Below are 6606 nucleotides of genomic sequence, written 5' to 3'. Positions count from 1 at the left end.
AACTCTCTAGTTCTTCTTCTTTTGGATCCACATCATCTTGATGGGAATCCTTGGAGTTGTAGTCGTACTTGATGAAGTGGAACTTGAAGTAGTCTTGGGAATCCACTTGACTAAGGTCTTAGGAGCTTCTTCAAATGCATCAATTTCCTCTTGAAGCTTGTCCTTGCCTTTTTGCTCGTAGTCTTGTGGTGGAAGATCATCTTGAGCTTGTGTCCCCTTGAAAGAAGTATACTTCTCTTGTTGAGGGACAAACTTTGTCTTGGGGTATTGATCTTCTTCCCATTCAACTCCATTGGCATTGAACTTTCGTTCAAAACCAATACCTTGATTCTTCCGGTGCATTCCTTGCTTGCGCACAATTTCCTCGAATTGCTTACTCCCGGCAAGGCTTTTGTACACTCCTTTCTCTATAATTCCCTTCAATAAGCTATTTTCTTGCTCAAGTGTAACTTGGCTAAGAGAATCATTAGTGGAATCAAGAGAACTACTAGAAGCAACAATATTGGATTTAGCATGATCATTGTTACTACTAGAGGAAGAATCTTTCTTGTTAGACTTGACTTGAGGCATGTAAGTGGATAAGAGTAAACGCTTGGCAATGTAAGAAGAACTTTTCTTGCGGAGATCATCATTGATTGCCTTTAAGAACTCATGCTCTTGCTCAAGATTGAGCTTTTCAAAGCGTAGTTTCTCATGAGCTCTTAAAAGTTCTCGATGATCTTCGAAGATAGTGTCATGAGCTAACTTAAGAGTTTTTAGTTCTTTAGTTAGAGCCTCAATCTTCTCCTTATCATTGTCATTCGTTTTATCTTGATTAGCATGATTAATTGGTCTTTCATCATAGTATTCATCACTAGAGTTGTCACCAAGCAAATCATCACCTAACAAGTCATCTTCATCACTATTGAAATCAACATACTCGGGGTGTGTTACCTTAGGACCTTTGGCCATGAAGCATCTTCCAATTCCTTCATTTGGTGAGTCAAATATGTCGTAGGAGTTGGTTGACACAAGTGCTAGACCGGCAACACCTTCATCTTGAGTATCTTCGGAGTCGGAGTGATAACTTCTCTCGGAGTGGCTGTCGGAGTCGGAGCCGGATACCCATTCACCAACATGAGCTTGATGTCTTCGTCTTGTGTAGCTCCTTGATGATTTTTCCTTCCTTTCCGAATCCTTGCTTCTCCGTGAGTATCTTCGTTCATAACGATCATCTCTACTCCTTCTCTCTCTTGGTGGTGATCCTTTGCTTCTTCTTTTTGGAGAATCTTCTCTTCTCTTGTAGGGAGCCGTACACTCATTGGAATAGTGTCCGGGTCTTCCACAATTGTAACAGTTTCGCTCTCGACTAGAAGATCTTTTGTCATTGTAGGACCTTGACTTGGAGCTTCTATCTTTGCTTCTACTCTTGTAGAACTTGTTGAAGTTCTTCACCATTAAGCTCAATTCTTCATTGAAGTCTTGTTTCTCACTTGATGATGTAGGGGCTTCACATGAGGCTTTATAGGCACCACTTGACTTGTTGTGAAGTTCCTCTTTATCCTTAAGTGACATCTCATGAGCAACAATTCTTCCAATCACTTCCGTTGGCTTGAGATCTTTGTAATTGGGCATCATTTGGATCAATGTGCACACGGTATCATATTTTCCATCCAAGGCTCTTAGGATCTTCTTGATGATGAATCTATCGGTCATCTCTTCACTTCCTAAGCCGGCAATCTCATTTGTGATGAGAGCAAGCCTAGAGTACATTTCAGCGACACCTTCACCATCCTTCATCTTGAACTTGTCAAGTTGGCTTTGAAGCACATCCAACTTGGATTCCTTGACGGAGTCGGTACCTTCGTGCATATCAATCAAAGTGTCCCAAATTTCCTTTGCATTCTCAAGGCGGCTGATTTTGTTGAATTCTTCGGGGCACAATCCGTTGAAGAGAATATCACAAGCTTGAGCATTGTATTGCAACATCTTCAACTCATCCGCGGTAGCTTCACGGTTTGGTTCTCTCCCATCAAAGAAGTCACCTTGCAAACCAACACACACAATAGCCCAAACAGCGGGGTTATGTCCAAGAATATGCATTTTCATTTTATGCTTCCAACTAGCAAAATTAGTACCATCAAAGTAAGGACCTCTACGGTGATAATTTCCCTCGCTAGACGCCATACTCTCCTAGGTTGTGAAACCAAGGCTATGACCACCAAAAGCTATGGAGATCAAGCAAATGGAGACCAAAGCTCTGATACCACTTGTAGGATCGAAAGTATGTCTAGAGGGGGGGGTGATTAGACTACTTGACCAAATAAAAACTTAACCTTTTCCCAATTTTAGTTCTTGGCAGATTTTAGCTATTTTAGGACAAGTCAAGCAATCATCACACAATTCAAGCAAGCATGCAAAGAGTATATTGGCAGCGGAAAGTAAAGCATGCAACTTGCAAGAATATAAAGGGAAGGGTTTGGAGAATTCAAACGCTATTGGAGACACGGATGTTTTTCCCGTGGTTCGGATAGGTGGTGCTATCCTACATCCACGTTGATGGAGACTTCAACCCACGAAGGGTAACGGTTGCGCGAGTCCACACAGGGCTCCACCCAAGGGCAACGGTTGCGCGAGTCCACGAAGGGCTCCACCCACGAAGGGTCCACGAAGAAGCAACCACCCACAAAGGGTCCACGAAGAAGCAACCTTGTCTATCCCACCATGGCCATCGCCCACGAAGGACTTGCCTCACTAGCGGTAGATCTTCACGAAGTAGGCGATCTCCTTGCCCTTACAAACTCCTTGGTTCAACTCCACAATCTTGTCGGAGGCTCCCAAGTGACACCTAGCCAATCTAGGAGACACCACTCTCCAAGAAGTAACAAATGGTGTGTAGGTAATGAACTCCTTGCTCTTGTGCTTCAAATGATAGTCTCCCCAACACTCAACTCTCTCTCATAGGATTTGGATTTGGTGGAAAGAAGATTTGAGTGGAAAGCAACTTGGGAAGGCTAGAGATCAAGATTCATATGGTAGGAATGGAATGTCTTGGTCTCAACACATGAGTAGGTGGTTCTCTCTCAGAACATATGAGTTGGAATGATGTGTGTGTTCTGATGGCTCTCTCACTGAATGAGAAAGAGGTGGAGGGGTATATATAGCCTCCACACAAAATCCAACCGTTACACACAATTTACCAATCTCGGTGGGACCGAATCAGAAAACTCGGTCTGACCGAAATAGTAAACCTAGTGACCGTTAGGAATTTCGGTGGGACTGACATGCAACTCGGTAGGACCGATTCGGTTAGGGTTTGGGCATAACGTAATCTCGGTGAGACCGATTACACAAACTCGGTGAGACCGAATTTGGTAATTAGCTAACCAGAGAGTTGGTCAGGCAAACTCGGTGGGACCGATTTGCTCTTTCGGTGAGACCGAGTGGAACTCGGTGAGACCGAAAAGTTACAAAGGGGAAACACTGAGTTTACATTGCAATCTCGGTGGGACCGATTCGCTCTTTCGGTGGGACCGAAAAGTTACGAAAGGGAAACAGAGAGTTTGCAACCCCATCTCGGTGGGACCGAGATCCTTATCGGTAGAACCGAATTGCTAGGGTTTGGCAGTGGCTAATGACAAGTGAAACTCGGTGGCGCCGGATAGGAAGAATCGGTAGGACCGAGTTTGGCTTAGAGTTTAGGTCATATGTGGATATGGGAAAGTAGTTGAGGGTTTTTGGAGCATATCACTAAGCACATGAAGCAAGAGGCTCATTAAGCAACACCTCATCCCTCCTTAATAGTATTGGCTTTTCCTATGGACTCAATGTGATCTTGGATCACTAAAATATAAAATGAAGAGTCTTGAGCTTTTGAGCTTGAGCCAATCCATTGTCCTTAGCATTTTGAGGGTTCCACTTTCACATCCATGCCATGCCAATCATTGAGCTTTCCTGAAATAATTATCTTGGAATAGTATTAGCTCAATGAGCTATATGTTGTTATGAATTACCAAAACCACCTAGGGATAGTAGCACTTTCACCATCCATCGTCCGATAAACAGAGGGTTTTGCCTTGTTCGTTTCCGCATCATCGTCCATATCGTCGATGTCTTCGGAGTCGTAGTCCAGCATGTCAGTTAGATCTTCGACAATGGCTATGAAGTGGGTGGTGGGTGGGACGTAAAATCCCCTGCTCTCAGCCCTTGGTCTGGGCTGGGCATAATTCGGAAGCGGTCCTTCTCTAATGGCGAGTGATCGCATTAAGTCCAGAGCCTCGTTTAAAGGCGAGGGTTGGACAGAGAACCGAGAGTCCGTGGGGCTGTTCGGAGTTGGAGCCGCCTGACGGCGCCCACTGATGGCAGCTAGAACTACGTCAGTATTTCCCCGGAGAGGGAGGGATGATGCAGCACAACGGTAGTAGGTATTTCCCTTAGTTATGAAGCCAAGGTTATCGAACTAGTAGGAGAAGCAAGCAACACAACGTAAACAGCCCCTGCACACAAATAACAACACCTCGCAACCCGACGTGTTAAAAAGGTTGTCAAACCCTTTCGGGTAACGGCGCCAGAAATTGGTGCGTGACGGTAAAAAGGATGTAATAGATTGGACAAATAGATCGCAAATAAAATGAAGTGCAACAAAGTATTTTTGTATTTTTGGTTTAATATATTTGAAAATAAAAGCAAGGAAAAAGTAGATTGCAAAGGCAAATATATGAGAAATAAGACCCGAGGGCCGTAGGTTTCACTAGTGGCATCTCTCAAGAAAAATAGCAAACGGTGGGTAAACAAATTACTGTTGGGCAATTGATAGAACTTCAAATAATTATGACGATATCCAGGCAATGATCATTACATAGGCATCACGTCTAAGATTAGTAGACCGACTCCTACCTGCATCTACTACTATTACTCCACACATCGACCGCTATCCAGCATGGATTTTGTGTATTAAGTTCATGGAAAACGGAGTAATGCAATAAGAATGATGACATGATGTAGACAATATCTGTTTATCTATATGGCGGTAGATATAGATCTCGTCTTTTTTATCCTTAGTAGCAACGATACATACGTGTCGGTTCCCTTTCTGTCACTGGGATCAGGCACCGTAAGATCGAACCCACTACCGGTCACCTCTTCCCATTGCAAGATAAATAGATCGAGTTGGCCAGACAAAACCCAAATATCGGAGAAGAAATACGAGGCTATAATAGATCATGCATAAAAGAGATCAAAGAAACTCAAATACTTTCATGGATATAAAAACATAGATCTGATCATAAACTCGAAGTTCATCGATCCCAACAAAAACACCGCAAAAGAGTTACATCATATGGATCTCCAAGAGACCATTGTATTGAGGATAAAGATAGAGAGATGAAGCCATCTAGCTACTAACTACGGACCCGAAGGTCTACAAAGAACTACTCACGCATCATCGGAGAGGCACCAATGGAAGTGGTGAACCCTTCTGTGATGGTGTTTAGATTGTATCTGGTGTTTCTGGACTCGATCTGCGGTGGCTGGATGAATATTTCATCAACTCCCCTAGGGTTCTAGGACTTTGGGGGTATTTATAGAGCAAAGAGGCGGTCCGGGGGGTACCCGAGGTGGGCACAACTCACGAGGGCGCACCAAGGCCTCCTGGCGCGCCCTGGTGGGTTGTCCCCTCCTCGGGACTCCTCCCAGGTGTAACCAGGGCCCATCTGCTTCCTTTTGGCCCATAAAAAATCATCGTAAAGTTTCGTGCCATTTGGAATCCGTTTGATATTGATTTCCTGCGTTGTAAAAAACATGAAAAAAAACAGGAACTGGCACTGGGCACTATGTCAATAGGTTAGTACCAAAAATGATATAAAATGATTATAAAACATCCAAGATTGATAATAAAATAGCATGGAACAATCAAAAATTATAGATACGTTGGAGACGTATCAGTATCCCCAAGCTTAACTCCTACTCGTCCTCGAGTAGGTAAGTGATAAAAACGGAATTTTTGATGTGAAGTGCTATTCAACAAGTCATATCATATTCTTTTCTTTATAGCATGGACATTTGGACTTTAATGTGATTCAAAGGAATAGTCTAGTTTTGACATAATAATTTAGATACTCAAGCATATCAACAAGCAACCATGTCTTTCAAAATATCAATGCTAAAATAAGTAATCCCTAGCCCATCATGCTCAAACATTGATCCATTCATGAAACACACTCGAATATTAACTACACCCAACTACTTGAGCATGATCATATTGCCTCCTAGTTGGTGCTTTTTATGAGAGAAGATGGAAACTCAAATTTCAAAATAAAAATTGCATAAAGTAAAAGATAGGCCCTTCATAGAGGGAAGTAGGGATTTGTAGAGGTGCCAGAGCTCAAAGCAAAAAAAATTGAGATAAAAACATTTTGGGAGGTGTATCCATCCCACCAACGAAAACGACTTAGAGTTCCGAACACTTTCCATGCTAGATATGCCATAGGAGGTTCCCAAACAGAAAATATAGTTTATTCCCTTTTCCACCATAAATTTCACTTTCCATGGCTAGCCGTATCCACGGGTGCTCTCCATACCAACACTTTCCAAGGAATTTATTATTTGACAACATAAAGTAAATTCATT

This window comes from Triticum aestivum, chromosome 4A, assembly GCF_018294505.1.
Source record: "Triticum aestivum cultivar Chinese Spring chromosome 4A, IWGSC CS RefSeq v2.1, whole genome shotgun sequence".
Taxonomy (NCBI): domain Eukaryota; kingdom Viridiplantae; phylum Streptophyta; class Magnoliopsida; order Poales; family Poaceae; genus Triticum; species Triticum aestivum.
This window is presented reverse-complemented; position numbering follows the sequence as displayed.